This window comes from Oncorhynchus mykiss, chromosome 17 (genome assembly GCF_057628025.1).
Source record: "Oncorhynchus mykiss isolate SJ-2025 chromosome 17, ASM5762802v1, whole genome shotgun sequence".
Classification (NCBI taxonomy): Eukaryota; Metazoa; Chordata; class Actinopteri; order Salmoniformes; family Salmonidae; genus Oncorhynchus; species Oncorhynchus mykiss.
The window spans coordinates 78130277-78151661 of NC_143038.1; the positions used below are offsets into that span (position 1 = coordinate 78130277).

General features: G+C 45.3%; 1 protein-coding gene across 3 annotated transcripts in view; it reads right to left on the bottom strand.

Annotated features, from left to right (window-relative positions):
* The window catches only part of znf831 (zinc finger protein 831), a 68082-nt gene that overhangs the window by 36296 nt on the left and 10401 nt on the right, over window positions 1-21385 (bottom strand). Inside the window, exon 1 of one of the 3 annotated variants that reach the window (XM_090206522.1) lies at window positions 9955-11349. The exons of the other annotated variants lie outside the window; for them this stretch is intronic. The gene's annotated coding sequence lies outside the window, so the exon portion shown is untranslated. Of the gene's footprint in view, window positions 1-9954; window positions 11350-21385 lie in introns of those variants that run through there. 3 annotated transcript variants of the gene reach the window in all.

The following is a 21385-nucleotide window of genomic DNA, read 5'->3' on the forward strand; positions in this document are numbered from 1 at the left end:
GCTCGGAAAGCTCTCGCCAGTTTGAACAACGCGATTCAACCAGAGCATACCAGACCTATTTTTCTCTCCATATCCCCGGATTCCTATCGCAAGCTCTGAACCTAGAACCTTCCGACCATCGCAGCTAAAGTCCCCTGAATGCTAGCTGTCTAGAGCACAACGAACTGTTGGCTTACGAGGCCCATCGAATGCATTCAAATGCAGTCAGCTATCCTTTGCTAGCGGTCATCAGCTACCTTTATCCCGGACAACTCTCGCCAGTCTGTACAGCGCGACTCAAACCAGAGCTAGTCGGACTTATTCTTCTCCATATCTCCGGATTCCTACCGCAAGCTCTGAACCTATTTCTATTTTTTATTATGATTTTTTTTGTTTTTTATGCCCCTGGAATTATAGCAGCTAACGACCCCTGAACGCACAGCCGCTAATCTGCGGCCTGCTAGCTATCTAAAGCACATTGGACTGCTGGCTTAAGAGGCCCTTCGGACATATTTCTTCGGCCTCTATACATATTTTGCCAATTGGCCTGGTTTACCACACGGAGCCCTGCTGATCCGTCCGCTGTCGCGTCATCCCTCTAAGGCCTTTCTGTTAGCCTGCTATCCCCGAGCCGCTGCCTGAAGCCTCACACTGGACTTGTATGATCACCCGGCTGGCTACGCATGCCTTTCCCTAACGTCACCATGCCGTGTCGATTGCTGTTCTGGTTTGTAACTACTGTTTTATTTCACAGTAGAGCCTCTAGCACTGCTCAACACGCCTCGGCTAACAATTTAGTTCCACCTCCCACACACGCAGTGACATCACCTGGTTTAAATGCTATTTCTAGAGACAATATCTCTTTCATTATCATTATATGCACAGGTTTACCCCCACTGTATTCACATCCTACTATACCTTTGTCTGTACATTATGCCTTGAATATATTCTACCGTGCCCAGAAATCTGCTCCTTTTACTCTGTTCTGAACGTACTAGGCGTCCAGTTCTGTTAGCCTTTAGCCGTACCCTTATCCTACTCCTCCTCTGTTCCTCTGGTGATGTAGAGGTTAATCCAGGCCCTGCAGTGTCTACCTCCCCTCCCATCCCCCAGGCTCTCTCATTTGTTGACTTCTGCAACCGTAAAAGCCTTGGTTTCATGCATGTTAACATTAGAAGCCTCCTCCCTAAGTTTGTTTTGTTCACTGCCCTAGCACACTCCACCAATCCGGATGTCCCAGCCGTGTCTGAATCCTGGCTTAGGAAGACCAACAAAAACCTTGAAATTTCCATTCCTAACTATTTACTAGCAATTTACTGCAAAGATAACCTGCAGAGTTCTGTCTTACTATCCAGGTCTGTACCCAAACCATTTAAGCTTCTACTTCTTCTAAAAATTAACCGTTCCAGAAACAAGTCTCTCACCATTGCCGCTTGCTATTGACCTCCCTCTGCCCCCAGCTGTGCCCTCGACACCGTATGTGATCTGATTGCCCCCTATCTATCTTGACCTAAACTGGGACATGCTTAACACCCCGGCCATCCTACAATCTAAGCTTGATGCCCTCAATCTCACACAATTTATCAATGAACCTACCAGATATAACCCCAAATCCATAAACACGGGCACCCTCATAGATATCATCCTAACTAACTCACCCTCCAAATACACCTCTGCCGTTTTCAACCAAAATCTCAGCGATCACTGCCTCATTGCCTGCATCCGTAAGGGGTCTGCGAGCAAACGACCACCACTCATCACTGTCAAACGCTCCCTGAAACACTTCTGCGAGCAGGCCTTTCTAATCTACCTGGAATGACATTGACCTCATCCCGACAGTAGAGGATGCCTGGTTATTCTTTAAAAGTGCCTTCCTCACCATCTTAAATAGGCATGCCCCATTCAAAAAATGTAGAACCAGGAATAGATATAGCCCTTGGTTCACTCCAGACCTGTCTGCCCTTGACCATCACCAAAACATCCTGTGGCGTTCTGCATTAGCATCGAATAGCCCCCGTGATATGCAACTTTTCAGGGAAGTCAGGAACCAATATACACAGGCAGTTAGGAAAGCTAAGGCTAGATTTTTCAAACAGAAATTTGCATCCTGCAGTACAAACTCAAAAAAGTTCTGGGACACTGTAAAGTCCATGGAGAATTAGAGCACCTCATCCCAGCTACCCACTGCTCTGAGGCTAGGAAACACTGTTACAACCGACAAATCCACTATAATTGAGAATTTCAATAAGCGTTTCTCTACGGCTGGCCACGCTTTCCACCTGGCTACCCCTACCCTGTTCAACTGCCCGGTACCCTACACAGCAACCCACCCAAGCCCCCACCATTTCTCCTTCATCCATATCCAGATAGCTGATGTTCTGAAAGAGCGGCAAAATCTGGACCCCTACAAATCAGCTGTGCTAGACAATCTGTACTCTTTCTTTCTAAAATTATATGCCGAAATTGTTGCAACTCCTATTACTATCCTGTTCAACCTCTCTTTCGTATCTTCTGAGATTCCCAAAGATTGGAAAGCTGCCGCTGTCATCCCCCTCTTCAAAGGGGGAGACACTTTAAACCCAAACTGCTACAGACCTATATCTATCCTACCCTGCCTTTCTAAGGTCTTCGAAAGCCAAGTTAACAAACAGATTACCGACCATTTTGAATCCCACCATACCTTCTCTGCTATGCAATCTGGTTTCCGAGCTGGTCATGGGTTTACCTCAGCCACACTCAAGGTCCTTAACGATATCATAACCGCCATCGATAAGAGACATTACTGTGCAGCTGTATTCATCGACCTGGCCAAGGCTTTCGACTCTGTCAATCACCACATTCTTACTGGCAGACTCAACAGCCTTGGTTTCTCAAATGATTGCCTCGCCTGGTTCACCAACTACTACTCTGATAGAGCTCAGTGTGTCAAGTCGGAGGGCCTGTTGTCCAGACCTCTGGCAGTCTCTATGGGGGTGCCACAGGGTTAAATTCTCGGGCCGACTCTCTTCTCTGTATACATCAATGATGTCGCTCTTGCTGCTGGTGATTCTCTGATCCACATCTACGCAGACGACACCATTCTGTATACTTCTGGCCCTTCTTTGGACACTGTGTTAACTAACCTCCAGACGAGCTTCAATGCCATACACCACTCCTTCCGTGGCCTCCAACTGCTCTTAAACGCAAATAAAACTAAATGCATGCTATTCAACCGATCATTGCCCGCACCTGCCCCTCAATCCAGCATCACTACTCTGGACGGCTCTGACTTAAAATACGTGGATAACTACAAATACCTAGGTGTCTGGCTTGACTGTAAACTCTCCTTCCAGACTCACATTATGCATCTCCAATCCAAAATTATATCTAGAATCAACTTCCTATTTTGCAACAAAGCATCCTTCCCTCATGATGCCAAACATACCCTCCTAAAACTAACTATCCTGCTGATCCTTGACTTCGGCGATGTCATTTACAAAATAGCCTCCAACACTCTACTCAGCAAATTGGGTGCAGTCTATCACAGTGCCATCCATTTTGTAACCAAAGCCCCATACACTACCCACCACTGCGACCTGTATGCTCTCGTTGGCTGGCAATCGCTTCATATTCGTCGCCAAACCCACAGGCTCCAGGTCATCTATAAGTCTTTGCTAGGTAAAGTCCCGCCTTATCTCAGCTCACTGGTCACCATAGCAGCACTACTGTTACTAGACCACTACTATACTGCTACCTGTCTACTACACTACTGTTACTACACCACTACTATACTGCTACCTGTCTACTACACTACTGTTACTACACCACTTCTATACTGTTCTACTCTGTTTCTCTGACGCTATGAACCTGCCTGAGCTTTTTCTTGTTCTTATGTTCCAGCTCTGTTCAATTCTCCATCCCTCTATGCTTTTCTGATACTGGGCTTTGGAGCGGTTTGTATGTAGCAAGCGTCTCAGATTAGGAGTGCTGATCGAGGATCAGGTCCTCCCCGTCCATTTAAGCAATAAGGCATGAGAACCTGGGGATTATCCTGAATAGGCTAACACCTGACTAAGGGTTGTTCTTAGACCCGAGGGAAATGAGAAGACTGGGGAAACAGCCCATAGCAGTGTGTTATTCACCATAATCCAGGTTCCACAGTCTTATTGCTTTTATAAAACGGTTGCCAACATATTGAAAACATATTAATGTTTTCATCCTTCCACCAGACAATATAGTACTGTCTCTCTAAGCCTGTCTCTATTTCTGAGATTCCCAAGTTGCTAGACAATTTGCTAGACAATTTTGCTAGCCATCAAAGCAAATGCAGGGTGGCTTCTACTCCTTTGCTACAAAATGAAGCCAACAAAACACACTCGCATCAAAAGTGAAAAAGAACCCAACTGTCATACTTGAGTAATAGAAAGTTACTCAAGAAAAAGTGGAAGTCATCCCAGAAAATACTACTTGAGTAAAAGTCTAAAAGTACTTAGTTCTAAATATACTTAGGTATAAAATGTTAATGGAATTGCTAAAATATACTTAAGTATCAAAAGTGAAAGTATAAATAATTTCAAATTCCTTATATTAAGCAAAGCAGACGCCATCATTTTCTTGTTTTGAAAATGTACAGATAGTCAGGGGCATACTCCAACACATAATTTACAAACAATACATTTGTGTTTAGTGAGTCCTCCAGATCAGAGGCAATAGATGACCAGGGATGTTATCTTGATAAGTGTGCGAATTTAATAATTATCCTGTTCTGCTAAGCATTAAAAATGTAACGAGTACGTTTAGGGGGTTTAGGGGGTTTAGGGTGTTTTGGGGGTTTAAGGTGTTTATGGTGTTTTGGGAATTTAGGGGGTTTAGGGGTTTGTTTTTTTTTAAGGGGGGGGGGGATTGAGGGGGGAGGGGGGGGGGGGGTTAGGGTTTAGGTGTCAAGGAAAATGTATATTATTTTCATTTTGGAATTAGGTGAAGTAAAAGGATAAGTTGTCCAAAACATAAATAGTAAGGTAAAGAACAGTTACCGCAAAAAACGACTTAATTAGTAGTTATTTTTCTTAAAACTGCATTGTTGGTTAAGGGCTTGTAAGTAAGCATTTCACTGTAAGGTCCACACCTGTTGTATTCAGCATTTCACTGTTGTATGCGGCGCACGTTACAAATACAATTTGATTTGACTACTACTAGTATGGATGTATAGACTCTGGAGCCATGACTACTACTAGTATGGATGAATAGACTCTGGAGCCATGACTACTACTAGTATGGATGTATAGACTCTGGAGCAGGAGCCATGACTACTACTAGTATGGATGTATAGACTCTGGAGCCATGACTACTACCTGTAAGGATGTATAGACTCTGGAGTCATGACTACTACCAGTATTTATGTTTATACTCTGGAGAAATGACTACTATTAGTATGGATGAATAGACTCTGGAACCATGACTACTATTAGTATGGATGTGTAAACTCTGGAGCCATGACTACTACCTGTAAGGATGTATAGACTCTGGAGCCATGATTACTACCAGTATGGATGTATAGACTCTGGAGCCATGACTACTACTAGTATGGATGAATAGACTCTGGAACCATGACTACTATTAGTATGGATGTGTAAACTCTGGAGCAGGAGCCATGACTACTACTAGTATGGATGTATAGACTCTGGAGCCATGACTACTACCTGTAAGGATGTATAGACTCTGGAGTCATGACTACTACCAGTATTGATGTTTATACTCTGGAGAAATGACTACTATTAGTATGGATGAATAGACTCTGGAACCATGACTACTATTAGTATGGATGTGTAAACTCTGGAGCCATGACTACTACCTGTAAGGATGTATAGACTCTGGAGCCATGACTACTACTAGTTTGGGTGTATAGACTAAGGAGCCATGACTACTACTAGTATGGATTTATAGACTCTGGAGCCATGACTACCGTCAGTATGGATGTATATAGTCTGGAGCCATGACTACTACCAGTATGGATGTATAGACTCTGGAGTCATAAATACTACTAGTATGGATGTATAGACTCCTGAGCCATGACTACTACTAGTATGGATGTATAGACTCTGGAGATATGACTACTACTAGTATGGATGTATAGACTCTGGAACCATCACTACTACTAGTATGGATGTATAGACTCTGGAGCCATGACTACTACTAGTGTGGATGTATAGACTCAGGAGCTATGACTACTACTAGTATGGATGTATAGACTCTGGAACCATGACTACTACTGGTATGGATGTATAGACGCTGGAGAGAGACAAAGCAGTGTTCCCATAGAGACAGAACAGTGTTCCCATAGAACAGAACAGTTTACACATTGAGATAGACTGTGTTCCCATAGAGACAGAGCAGTGTTCCCATAGAACAGAACAGTGTTCCCATAGAGACAGAGCAGTGTTCCCATAGAACAGAACAGTGTTCCCATAGAGAAAGAACAGTGTTCCCATAGAACAGAACAGTGTTCCCATAGAACAGAACAGTGTTCCCATAGAACTGAATAGTGTTCCCATAGAGAAAGAACACTGTTCCCACAGTGTTCCCATAGAGACATAGCAATGTTCCCATAGAGAAAGAACAGTGTTCCCATAGAACAGAACAGTGTTCCCATAGAGACAGAACAGTGTTCCCATAGAGACAGAACAGCGTTCCCATAGAACAGAACAGTGTTCCCATAGAGAGAGAACAGTGTTCCCATAGAGACAGAACAGTGTTCCCACAGTGTTCCCATAGAGACAGAACACTTTTCCCATAGAGACAGAACAGTGTTCCCGTAGAGACAGAACACTGTTCCCACAGTGTTCCCATAGAGACCGCGCAGAATTCCAATAGAGACAGAACAGTGTTCCCATAGAACAGAACAGTGTTCCCATAGAGACAGAACAGTGTTACCATAGAGACAGAACAGTGTTCCCATAGTACAGAACAGTGTTCCCATAGAACAGAACAGTTTACACATTGAGATAAACTGTGTTCCAGTTAGAGACAGAGCAGTGTTCCCATAGAACAGAACAGTGTTCCCACATAGAGAAAGAACAGTGTTCCCATAGAACAGAACAGTGTTCCCATAGAACAGAACAGTGTTCCCATAGAGAGAGAACAGTGTTCCCATAGAGACAGAGCAGTGTTCCCATAGAACAGAACAGTTTTCCCATAGAGACAGAACAGTGTTCCCATAGAACAGAACATTGTTCCCATAGAACTGAAAAGTGTTCCCATAGAGACAGAACACTGTTCCCACAGTGTTCCCATAGAGACAGAGCAATGTTCCCATAGAGACAGAACAGTGTTCCCATAGAACAGAACAGTGTTCCTATAGAACAGAACATTGTTCCTATTTAGACAGAACAGTGTTCCCATAGAGGCAGAACAGTGTTCCCATAGAGACAGAACAGTGTTCCCACAGTGTTCCCATAGAGACAGAACAGTGTTCCCATAGAGACAGAACAGTGTTCCCATAGAACAGAACATTGTTGCCATAGAGACAGAACAGTGTTCCCATAGAGACAAAACAGTGTTCCCACAGTGTTCCCATAGAGACAGAACAGTGTTCTGATAGAGACAGAACAGTGTTCCCATAGAGACAGAACAGTGTTCCCATAGAGACAGAACAGTGTTCCCATAGAGACAGAACAGCGTTCCCATAGAACAGAACAGTGTTCCCATAGAGACAGAACAGTGTTCCCATAGAACAGAACAGTGTTCCCATAGAGACAGAACAGTGTTACCATAGAGACAGAACAGTGTTCCCATAGTACAGAACAGTGTTCCCACAGGGGCAGAGCAGTTTTCCCATAGAGACTGAACATTGTTCACATAGAACAGGACATTGTTCCCATGGAGACAGAACAGTATTCCCATAGAGACAGAACAGTGTTCCCGCAGTGTTCCCATAGAGACAGAACAGTGTTCCCACAGTGTTCCCATAGAGACAGAACAGTGTTCCCATAGAACAGACCAGTGTTCCCATAGAGACAAAACAGTGTTCCCATTGTACAGAACAGTGTTCCCATAGAGACAGAACAGTGTTCACATAGAACAGAACAGTGTTCCCATAGAACAGAACAGTGTTCCCATAGAGATAGAACAGTGTTCCCATAGAGACAGAACAGTGTTCCCATAGAACAGAACAGTGTTCCCATAGAGACAGAACAGTGTTCCCATAGAGACAGAACAGTGTTCCCATAGAACAGAACAGTGTTCCCATAGAAACAGAACAGTGCTCCCATAGAGACAGAACAGTGTTCCCACAGTGTTCCCATAGAGACAGAACAGTGTTCCCATAGAGATAGAACAGTGTTCCCATAGAGACATAACACTGTTCCCACAGTGTTCCCATAGAGACAGAACAGTGTTTCCACTTTGTTCCCATAGAGACAGAACAGTGTTCCCACAGGGGCAGAGCAGTTTTCCCATAGAGACTGAACATTGTTCACATAGAACAGGACATTGTTCCCATAGAGACAGAACAGTATTCCCATAGAGACTGAACAGTGTTCCCACAGTGTTCCCATAGAGACAGAACAGTGTTCCCACAGTGTTCCCATAGAGACAGAGCAGTGTTCCCATAGAGACAGAACAGTGTTCCCATAGTACAGACCAGTGTTCCCATAGAGACAAAACAGTGTTCCCATTGTACAGAACAGTGTTCCCATAGAGACAGAACAGTGTTCCCATAGAGACAGAACAGTGTTCCCATAGAACAGAACAGTGTTCCCATAGAACAGAACAGTGTTTCCATAGAGATAGAGCAGTGTTCCCATACAGACAGAACAGTGTTCCCATACAGACAGAACAGAGTTCCCATAGAACAGTACAGTGTTCTCAGAGACAGAGCAGTGTTCCCATAGAGACAGAGCAGTGTTCCCACAGTGTTCCCATAGAGACAGAACATACATAATAATGTTGTCATGGTGTTCCTTTAATCTGTAATCTATTTTAATTTCCTATCAGTAGGTTTCAACCACAGAAATGTAATCAATGGGCATCCCTATCAATGGGCATCCCTATCAATGGGCATCCCTATTCAAAGGGCATCCCTATTCAATGCCATGGTCAGAGGTACTATGTCTGGTCTAGTGACTTTTCATACACCCAGGTACCGGAGTTCACTGTCTCAACTGCTAACAGCTGACTGGGTGAAGTGTCTTTGGGCAGATATGTTACTGACTGGGTAAAGTGTCTTTGGGCATATATGTTACTGACTGGGTGAAGTGTCTTTGGGCAGATATTTTACTGACTGGGTAAAGTGTCTTTGGGCAGATATGTTACTGACTGGGTAGTGTCTTTGGGCAGATATGTTACTGACTGGGTAAAGTGTCTTTGGGCAGATATGTTACTGACTGGGTAGTGTCTTTGGGCAGATATATTACTGACTGGATAGTGTCTTTGGGCAGATATGTTACTGACTGGGTAAAGTGTCTTTGGGCAGATATGTTACTGACTGGGTAGTGTCTTTGGGCAGATATGTTACTGACTGGGTGAAGTGTCTTTGGGCAGATATGTTACTGACTGGGTGAAGTGTCTTTGGGCAGATATGTTACTGACTGGGTAAAGTGTCTTTGGGCAGATATGTTACTGACTGGGTAGTGTCTTTGGGCAGATATGTTACTGACTGGGTAGTGTCTTTGGGCAGATATGTTACTGACTGGGTGAAGTGTCTTTGGGCAGATATGTTACTGACTGGGTGAAGTGTCTTTGGGCAGATATGTTACTGACTGGGTAGTGTCTTTGGGCAGATATGTTACTGACTGGGTGAAGTCTATTCAGTTGTGTTTTCTTGATATTACTGTCCAGTCAATCAGACATTACAGTGCTGAAGTTTAAGACTGTTGAAACTGTTCAGATGACATTGTAAATACTAGGTTCTCAGAGAAATACGATCACAATCATGCTAAACATCACAGACCACATGAGTAACGCTGGACAGAGGTCATGTAGCCATATAAGATCACTCACCTATCCACTGAGGGTCTCTGGGCTGCAGTTCTACTATAGTTATCCCTCTGTTCTTGTTGCTGTTACTGTCTCTGTCTTCTGCCTCTGTTCACATTCCAGGTCCTGTAGACGCTCATCAGAACAGAGTCAGGGTTCTGTATCAACAGATCTTCCTCCAGAGCTAGGTGAAGGTATCAGTCCAGGGTTCTGTATCAACAGATCTTCCTCCAGAGCTAGGTGAAGGTATCAGTCCAGGGTTCTGTATCAACAGATCTTCCTCCAGAGCTAGGTGAAGGTATCAGTCCAGGGTTCTGTATCAACAGATCTTCCTCCAGATCTAGCTGAAGGTATCAGTCCAGGGTTCTGTATCAACAGATCTTCCTCCAGATCTAGCTGAAGGTATCAGTCCAGGGTTCTGTATCAACAGATCTTCCTCCAGATCTAGCTGAAGGTATCAGTCACCAGGGTTCTGTATCAACAGATCTTCCTCCAGAGCTAGGTGAAGGTATCAGTCCAGGGTTCTGTATCAACAGATCTTCCTCCAGATCTAGCTGAAGGTATCAGTCACCAGGGTTCTGTATCAACAGATCTTCCTCCAGAGCTAACTCTCTCTCTCCAGTGATGGTGCTTTTCAGAGGAGCTGATCTGTTCTGTGCTGTTCTGTTATGCAAATCTCTGTAGTTTGTTAGAACAGGTATTAGAGACAAACTGGTTCTGTTGTGCTCCTCTCTGTAGTCTGTTTGATCAGGTCTAACTGAGGAACTGCTACTGAGATGAGGAAACACACAGCCTGTAGCCAGCAGCACTCATGCAAATTAGAGAACAAGGAGAGAGAGAGAGAGAGAGAGAGAGAGAGAGAGAGAGAGGAGTAGGCAGTGTGAGAGCGAGAGAGAGAGAGAGAGGCAGAAAAAGAGAGAGCGGAAGGGTGGGGGGATAGTATGATAGCACTGTTAGATAAAGAGTTTCAGAGCAGAAGTTGACAATATGCTGAGAAACAGTCTAGTAGCGTGAAACATAGATAGACAGGTAGAGTATGAAAGGCAGAAGAGATTTTAAAAGACAGAGAAAGATTGCAAAAGTGAAAATGTCAACAACAACCCTGACAAAATGAGGAAGTACAGAGTAGAGTAAAGTGACAGGCTCTGAGGTTTACCTTTAACTGTAGCTACATCCCTCCCAGCCATCTCAGCCAACCTCGGCTTACCTTTAACTGTAGATACATCCCTCCCAGCCATCTCAGCCAACCTCGGCTTACCTTTAACTGTAGCTACATCCCTCCCAGCCATCTCAGCCAACCTCGGCTTACCTTTAACTGTAGCCAACTCATTCTACAGTATCTACCTCTACCTCATTCTACAGTATCTACTTCTATATAACTCTCTCTACCTCATTCTACAGTATCTACCTCTATACAACTCTACCTCATTCTACAATATCTACCTCTATATAACTCTACCTCATTCAACAGTATCTACCTCTATATAACTCTACCTCATTCTACAGTATCTACCTCTATATAACTCTACCTCTAACTCATTCTACAGTATCTACCTCTAACTCATTCTATAGTATCTACTTCTATATAACTCTACCTCTACCTCATTCTACAGTATCTACCTCTATATAACTCTACAATGACTCAGTACCTGTCCTGTTCCAGCCTGCTCTACCTCCATAACACATTCTCCCTCTCACTCTCCCTCTCCCTTTCTCGCCCTCTCCCTCTCTACCTCCTCCCTCTCCCTCTCTACCTCCTCCCTCTCTCTCACACACCCTCTATCCCTCTCTCGCCCTCTCTTGCACTCTCCCTCTCTATCTCTCCCTCCTCCCTCTCTCCATCTCTCCCTCTCCATCTCTCCCTCCTCCCTCTCTCCCTCCTCCCTCTCTCCCTCTCCCTCTCCCTCTCTCCCTCTCTTGGGGAGGATGTTCTCGTGGTAATAGATGGAGCAGAATAGTGGAATGGTATCAAATACATCAAACACATGGTGTGAGCCGTCCTCCCTTTAGCAGCATCCTGTGGTGTGTCGTCAAGGCTATGAGGAATACCTCTGCTCCATAATGTTATGCCATTCCAGACAAAAAGAACAATAGCTCAAAATGTAAGTTATTAAGCTTGAAGTGACACGCACACACCGTGCACCACGTTGTCCAACGCGTGCAAACCTCCATCTGCCTGGCCGGCTGATGTGTGACTTTGTGGGCAGGAGGCAGTCTGCGTGTGTGTGTGTGTGTGTGTGTGTGTGTGTGTGTGTGTGACTGAGTGGGCAGAGCAATCTGCTGCCCCCTCTCTCTCTGATAAACAACAGTTCTCTCTGAAACATCACTATTCCTTTTCACATTGCAGGGAATATGACGGGAGGACACTGCAGAAACAGGGAATATGACGGGAGGACACTGCAGAAACAGGGAATATGACGGGAGGACACTGCAGAAACAGGGAATATGACGGGAGGACACTGCAGAAACAGGGAATATGACGGGAGGACACTGCAGAAACAGGGAATATGACGGGAGGACACTGCAGAAACAGGGAATATGACGGGAGGACACTGCAGAAACAGGGAATATGACGGGAGGACACTGCAGAAACAGGGAATATGACGGGAGGACACTGCAGAAACAGGGAATATGACGGGAGGACACTGCAGAAACAGGGAATATGACGGGAGGACACTGCAGAAACAGGGAATATGACGGGAGGACACTGCAGAAACAGGGAATATGACGGGAGGACACTGCAGAAACAGGGAATATGACGGGAGGACACTGCAGAAACAGGGAATATGACGGGAGGACACTGCAGAAACAGGGAATATGACGGGAGGACACTGCAGAAACAGGAAATATGACGGGAGGACACTGCAGAAACAGGGAATATCTGCATGCTAGAGTAACAGTGACAGCATGTATCTGGGGGGGGGGGGGGTCCAACTCACAGTGTCATAGAGAATGCACCCCCCCTCCCCAATGTAAAACATATTTTTGATCATCCCTTTCCACTGTAAACAAATAGCACACATTCCCCCACAAATAACAATAGCTGTACCTTCCCTGTAAAGGAATATTATTATAAAGGGGAATATTGTCACCACTCGATGCAACGCAGAGCCAAAAGGTTGAGGGTTCGCTGACCTCCAAGGACGACCCTTCCCAAGGGAAAACAAGTATGCTAAAGTAAACTTAAATATACGACAAATTCAAATAATATACTTCAAATATGAGTTGTACTTTTCTAGTTTAACTTAAGTATACTATAAATATACTATCAACACAATTATTAAAAGTGTCCTTTAAATTAATAGTTTCTCAATTTTTAAGTATACTATATGTTAACTATCATTACACTTAAACACACTCCTTAAAAGTGTATTTCAATTTCATATGCTTTCATTATAATTTACTATATTCATTCAAATTACACATGGAGTTGTTTTTGAGTTGAAGCATAGAGTTCTGAAGTACTGTCTGAATTCCTTTCTGAATTCCTGTTCAGAAGAGTGCAGAAAAAGTTGACAATGATAATGATTGTTTATTCCACATAAGGGAATAAGCACAGCTGAGGAACATGCTTCCTGAAAGTATACTTTTTCCATGTCTCAAGAAAATTGACTTCAGTATACTTTCAAAAAAGTATATTTATCTTAATTGCAGCTGAAGTTTTGATTGATAATATCATGTACCGGCATCCCTAGCATGCGTAGACCAGCTGACTGGTGTGTTTAGGGACATATTCAATCTCTCCCTATCCCAGTCTGCTGTCCCCACATGCTTCAAGATGGCCACCATTGTTCCTATACCCAAGAATGCAAAGATAACTGGACTAAATGACTACCGTCCCATAGAACTCACTTCTGTCATCATGAAGTATATTTATCACAAACATAGTTAAATATATGAATGAAGTATGACTTAAGTATATTTAAATATGTTTTTTTCCATATCATTACACTACAATCAGAGGGGGCTGTAAGACAATGATCAGCTAGGGACACAACCGATTTTAAAAATGTTGATTCTATGTTTGTAATTATATAAAATATATGCAACTAATTTTCCACAAACAGGTTTCTGTACCAATGCACCACACACAAACCATAAGCAACACTGTATATGGATTACCAACTTCGGAAACATCACCATCAGAGTTTTGCGTTTTCAACACCACAATCAAATAGACTATGTCAACCTTGATAAAGACAAAATACATTCCTCCCTACCCTGTACCCAGTATCGAAGGCTGTGCTTGACCATCTCTGAATGTCATTAAACTTTTCTCTTTCCATTCCTCAAATGCCCTGCGCACAGTTCAGATGCTGGAAATATATCAGAGTGGAGTGGACAAACATGGCAGGAAGCATAATCAGATTAAAACATTGTGATTGGTTGAGGCTGGTAATGCCACATATAAAAGGTAATACATTTTAAAAGTAAAATTACTAATATTTAGGCTATATTGAAGCATTATGGTTCTAGGTGAGTGAGGAATAGCCACTTGGATCGGCGGCAGAGCGCATAAGCTTTCCTGAATAACTGGGCCTGCTGGGAGTATAAGCTTTCCTGAATAACTGGGCCTGCTGGGAGCATAAGCTTTCCTGAATAACTGGGCCTGCTGGGAGCATAAGCTTTCCTGAATAACTGGGCCTGCTGGGAGCATAAGCTTTCCTGAATAACTGGGCCTGCTGGGAGCATAATCTTTCCTGAATAACTGGGCCTGTTGGGAGCATAAGCTTTCATGTATAACTGGGCCTGCTGTGAGCATAAGATTTCCTGAATAACTGAGACTGCTGGGAGCATAAGATTTCCTGAATAACTGAGCCTGCTGGGAGCATAAGATTTCCTGAATAACTGGGCCTGCTGGGAGCATAATCTTTCCTGAATAACTGGGCCTGCTGGGAGCATAAGATTTCCTGAATAACTGAGACTGCTGGGAGCATAAGCTTTCCTAAATAACTGGGCCTGCTGGGAGCATAAGATTTCCTGAATAACTGGGCCTGCTGAGAGCATAATCTTTCCTGAATAACTGGGCCTGCTGGGATCATAGACCTACAGTTTAAGTGGGAAGTTTACGTACACTTAGGTTGGAGTCATTAAAACTAGTTTTTCAACCAATCCACTTCAACCACTCCATGGCTTTAGAAGCTTCTGATTGACATAATTTGAGTCAATTGGAGGTGTACCTGTGGATGTATTTCAAGGCCTACCTTCAAACTCAGTGCATCTTTGCCTGACATCATGGGAAAATCAAAAGAAATCAGCCAAGACTTCAGAAAAAAACTAAACAAAATGTTTGACCCAAGTTAAACAATTTAAAGGCAATGCTACCAAATACTAATTGAGCGTATGTAAACTTCTGAACCACTGGGAATGTGATGAAATAAATAAAAGTTGAAATAAATCATTCTCTCTGCTATTTCTCTCCACATTTCACATTCTTAAAATGAATTGGTGATCCTAACTGACCTATGACAGGGAATTTTTACTAGGATTAAATGTCAGGAATTGTGAAAACTGAGTTTAAATGTAAACTTCCGACTGTATGTGGCCATATTATTATAGGAGGACTTGAGAGCATGATGATCTGCAACAGGCAGCACATCTCAATATCAGAAAATAAAATACAGCCAGACTGGCCTGCTTCTGTGTCTTTCTAAACCTTATAAAATGTCCAGAGTAAACCCACTACTGATCCAAATGGAATGAAACGTTCAACATTGTTGAACAGATGCCCAACATTCAGGGCTGTTTACAGCCTCGATTAGGATTTTGTACTCACTTGAAAACAGTGCTGTCTATCACCTGACCTCTCCACTTCCTATCACCTGACCTCTCCACTGTCTATCACCTGACCATCACCTGACCTCTCCACTGCCTGTCACCTGACCTCTCCCCTGCCTAACACCTGACCTCTCCCCTGTCTATCACCTGACCTCTCCCCTGTCTATCCCCTGACCTCTCCCCTGTCTATCACCTGACCATTACCTGACCTCTCCACTGCCTGTCACCTGACCTCTCCCCTGCCTAACACCTGACCTCTCCCCTGTCTATCACCTGACCTCTCCCCTGTCCATCACCTGACCTCTCCACTGCCTAACACCTGACCTCTCCACTGTCTATCACCTGACCTCTCCACTGCCTATCACCTGACCATCACCTGACCTCTCCCCTGTCTATCACCTGACCTCTCCCCTGTCTATCACCTGACCTCTATGCTACCTATCACCTGACCTCTCCCCTGTCTATCACCTGACCTCTCCGCTGTCTATCACCTGACCTCTCTGCTGCCTATCACCTGACCTCTCCCCTGCCTATCACCTGACCTCTCCCCTGCCTATCATCTGACCTCTCCCCTGCCTATCATCTGACCTCTCTGCTGCCTATAAATAACCAAAAATACTATTTTGTTTGTTTTTCGCATTGTTTGTAACTCATTTTGTACATAATGTTTCTGCTACTGTCTCTTATGACCGAAAGGAGCTTCTGGACATCAGAACAGCAATTACTCACCTCGAATTGGACAAATAATTTTTCTTTAATGAGTCGGACGAGAAGGATTTACTCCAAACACCCAAACAGGCCCTCATCCACGTCATTCACTGGAGAAAGAAACTGAGATTTTGCGGAAAGAGATCGGGGTGCCTTGTGAGGATCAGGCGACAAGTGGCTAATCTGCCTTTGCCATCTGTACTGTTAGCCAACGTTCAATCACTGGAAACAAATGGGACAAACTGAAAGCACGTATAGCAATGGGACATTAAAAGCTGTCGGCTGGCGGGTTATACACTCTATCGGCAGGATAGAACAGCAGCCTCTGGTAAGACACGGGGCGGTGGCCTATGTATATTTGTAAACCACAAATGGTGCACGATATCACTTAAACCACACTCAATGAGCTGTAAACGGTCATAAACAAACAGGAAAATGCTCATTCAGAGCCGGCGCTCCGAGTGGCCGGGGACTTTAATACAGGGAAACTTGAATCAGTTTTACCACATTTCTATCAGCGTTCTATCGAGTTCCTAGGAAACTATGCAGTATTTTGTTTTTTTATGTACTATTTCTTACATTGTTACCCCAGGAAATCTGAAGTCTTATTACATTCAGCCGGCAGGAACTATTGGATATAAGAGCAACGTCAACTTACCAACATTACCACAAGGAATACGACTTTCCCGAAGCGGATCCTCTGTTCGGACCAACACCCAGGACAATGGATCTAATCCCAGCAGCTGACTGAAAACAACGGTGATGCAGAAGGGGCAGGCGGAGCGGTCTTCTGGTCAGGCTTCGAAAACGAGCACATTGCTCACCACTCCCAAGTATACTACTCGCCAATGTCCAGTCTCTTGACAACAAGGTAGACGAGCAAGGGTTGCCTTCCAGAGAGACTTCCGAGATTGTAACATTCTCTGTTTCATGGAAACATGGCTCTCTCGCGATATGTTGTCGGAATCGGTTCAGCCACCGGGCTTCTCCATGCATTGTGCCGACAGAGATAAACACCTCTCTGGGAAGAGGAAAGGTGGGGGCGTATGCTTCATGATTAAAGACTCGTGGTTTAATCATAACATACAGGAACTCAAGTCCTTCTGCTCCCGAACTAGAAGTCCTTACAATCAAATGCCGGCCATTCTACCTACTAAGAGAATTCTCATCAGTTATAGTCACCACTGAGTACATCCCCCATCAAGCGAACACCAAGACGGCCCTCAAGGAACTTCACTGGACTCTACGTAAACTGGAAAATATATACCCGGAGGCTGCATTTATTGTAGCTGGGGATTTTAACAAAGCAAATTGGCGATGAATGTTACCTAAATTCTATCAGCATATAGGGCTAATACACTCAACCGCTACTACTCTAACTTAAGTGATGCATACAAAGCCCTCCCCCGCCCTCTCTTCGGCAAATCTGACCACGACGCCATCTTGCTCCTACCGTCCTATAGGCAGAAACTCAAACAGGATGTACCAGTGACAAGAACCAATGAACGCTGGTCTGACCAATCGGCTGCCACACTCCAAGATTGTTTTGATCAAGCAGACTGGAATATGTTCCGGTCAGTCTCAGAGAACGACATTGATCTATACGCTGACTCCGTGAGTTTATAAATTGCTTTAGAGATGTTGTACCCACTGTGACTTAAAACTTACCCTAACCAGAAACTGTGGATGGATGGCGGCATTTGCGCAAAACTGAAAGTGTGAACCATCGCATTTAACCATGGAAAGAGGTCTGGAGATACGGCTGAATATAAACAGTGTAGTTATTCCCTCCAAGGTAATCAAACAAGCAAGGCAATCAAACAAGCAAAATGCCAGTACAGGGACAAGGTGGAGTCGCAATTCAAAGGCTCAGACACGAGACGTATGTGGCAGGGTCTACAGGAAATCATGGACTATAAAAACAAAAACAGGCACATTACGGATACCGATGTCACGCTTCCAGACAAACTAAACACCTTCTTTGCCCCGCTTTGAGGATAATACAGTGCCACCGTCGCGGATCGCTAACAAAGTCTGCGGCCCCTCCCCCTCTCAGTGGCTGATGTGGGTAAAACATTTAAACGTGTTAACCCTCGCAAGGCTGCTGGCCCGGACGGCATCCCTAGCCGCATACTCAGAGCATGCAGACCAGCTGTCTGGTATGTTAACAGACATATTTAATCTCTCCCTATCCCAGTATCTTGTCCCCATATGCTTCAAGATGAATACCATTGTTCCTGTACCCAAGAAGGCAAAAATAACTGAACTAAATGACTACTGCCCCGTAGAACTCACTTCTGTCATCATGACTTTGTACAGTACTTTGAGAGGCTAATCAAGGATCATATCACCGCCACTTTACCAGCCACCCTATTCCCACTTCAGTTTGTTTACTGCCCCAACAGGTCTACAGATGACGCAATCGCCATTGCACTGCCCTATCCCATCTGGACAAAAATAATACCTATGTAATAATGCTGTTCATTGACTACAGCTCAGCATTCAACACCATAGTACCCTCCAAGCTCATCATCAAGCTGGAGGCTCTGTGTTACGGTGCGTGAATGAGGACCCAAAAGCGAATTAACGTAAACAGAGCTTCTTTAATAACAAAACAAACGTAGGCTCAGATGGACCGGCAGATTCCGACAGGACAGGACAAGGTTGCAGCAAACATGACGATAGTCTGGTTCAGGCATGAAAAACACAAACAAGAATCCGACAAAGACAGAAACAAAACAGAGAGAGATATAGAGGACTAATCAGAGGGAAAAAGGGAACAGGTGGGAAAAGGGGTGACGAGGTAGTTAGGAGGAGACAAGGAACAGCTGGGGGAAAGAGGGGGAGAAAAGGTAACCTAATAACGACCAGCAGAGGGAGACAGGGTGAAGGGAAAGGACAGAAACAAGACACAACATGACAATACATGACAGTACCCCCCCACTCACCGAGCGCCACCTGGCGCACTCGAGGAGGAAACCTGGCGGCAACGGAGGAAATCATCGATCAGCGCACGGTCCAGCACGTCCCGAGAGGGAACCCAACTCCTCTCCTCAGGACCGTACCCCTCCCAATCTACTAGGTACTGATGACCACGGCCCCGAGGACGCATGTCCAAAATCCTACGGACCCTGTAGATGGGTGCGCCCTCGACAAGGATGGGGGGGGGGGGAAGACGAGCGGGGGCGCGAAGAACGGGCTTGACACAGGAGACATGGAAGACCGGGTGGACGCGACGAAGATATCGCGGAAGAAGAAGTCGCACTGCGACAGGATTAATGATCCGGGAAATACGGAACGGACCAATGAACCGCGGGGTCAACTTGCGAGAAGCGGTCTTAAGGGGAAGGTTCTGAGTGGAGAGCCAAACTCTCTGACCGCGACAATATCTAGGACTCTTAGTTCTACGCTTATTAGCAGCTCTCACAGTCTGCGCCCTATAACGGCAAAGTGCAGACCTGACCCTCTTCCAGGTGCGCTCGCAACGTTGGACAAAAGCCTGAGCGGAGGGGACGCTGGACTCGGCGAACTGAGATGAGAACAGCGGAGGCTGGTACCCGAGGCTACTCTGAAAAGGAGATAGCCCGGTCGCAGACGAAGGAAGCGAGTTGTGGGCGTATTCTGCCCAGGGGAGCTGTTCTGACCAAGACGCAGGGTTGCGAAAAGAAAGACTGCGTAAGATGCGACCAATAGTCTGATTGGCCCGTTCTGCTTGACCGTTAGACTGGGGGTGAAAGCCGGAAGAGAGACTGACGGAAGCCCCAATCAAACGGCAAAACTCCCTCCAAAATTGAGACGTGAATTGCGGACCTCTGTCCGAAACGACGTCTGACGGAAGGCCATGAATTCTGAAAACATTCTCGATGATGATTTGTGCCGTCTCTTTAGCAGAAGGAAGCTTAGCAAGGGGAATAAAATGAGCCGCCTTAGAGAACCTGTCGACAACCGTAAGAATAACAGTCTTCCCCGCTGACGAAGGCAGTCCGGTGACAAAATCTAAGGCGATGTGAGACCACGGTCGAGAGGGAATGGGAAGCGGCCTGAGACGGCCGGCAGGAGGGGAGTTACCGGACTTAGTCTGCGCGCAGACCGAACAAGCAGCCACGAAGCGACGCGTGTCATGCTCCCGGGTGGGCCACCAAAAACGCTGGCGAATGGAAGCAAGCGTACCCCGAACGCCAGGATGGCCGGCTAACTTGGCAGAGTGAGCCCACTGAAGAACGGCCAGACGAGTAGGAACGGGAACGAAAAGAAGGTTCCTAGGACAAGCGCGTGGCGACGGAGTTTGAGTGAGTGCTTGCTTTACCTGCCTCTCAATTCCCCAGACAGTCAACCCGACAACACGCCCCTCAGGGAGAATCCCCTCGGGGTCAGTGGAGGCTACTGAAGAACTGAAGAGACGAGATAAAGCATCAGGCTTGGTGTTCTTAGAGCCCGGACGATAAGAAATCACGAACTCGAAACGAGCGAAAAACAGCGCCCAGCGCGCCTGACGCGCATTAAGTCGTTTGGCAGAACGGATGTACTCAAGGTTCCTATGGTCAGTCCAAACGACAAAAGGAACGGTCGCCCCCTCCAACCACTGTCGCCATTCGCCTAGGGCTAAGCGGATGGCGAGCAGTTCGCGGTTTCCCACATCATAGTTACGTTCCGACGGCGACAGGCGATGAGAAAAATACGTGCAAGGGTGGACCTTGTCGTCAGAGAGGGAGCGCTGAGAAAGAATGGCTCCCACGCCCACCTCTGACGCGTCAACCTCGACAACGAACTGTCTAGTGACGTCAGGTGTAACAAGGATAGGTGCGGATGTAAAACGATTCTTGAGGAGATCAAAAGCTCCCTGGGCGGAAACGGACCACTTAAAGCACGTCTTGACAGAAGTAAGGGCTGTGAGAGGAGCTGCCACCTGACCGAAATTACGGATGAAACGACGATAGAAGTTTGCGAAGCCGAGAAAGCGCTGCAGCTC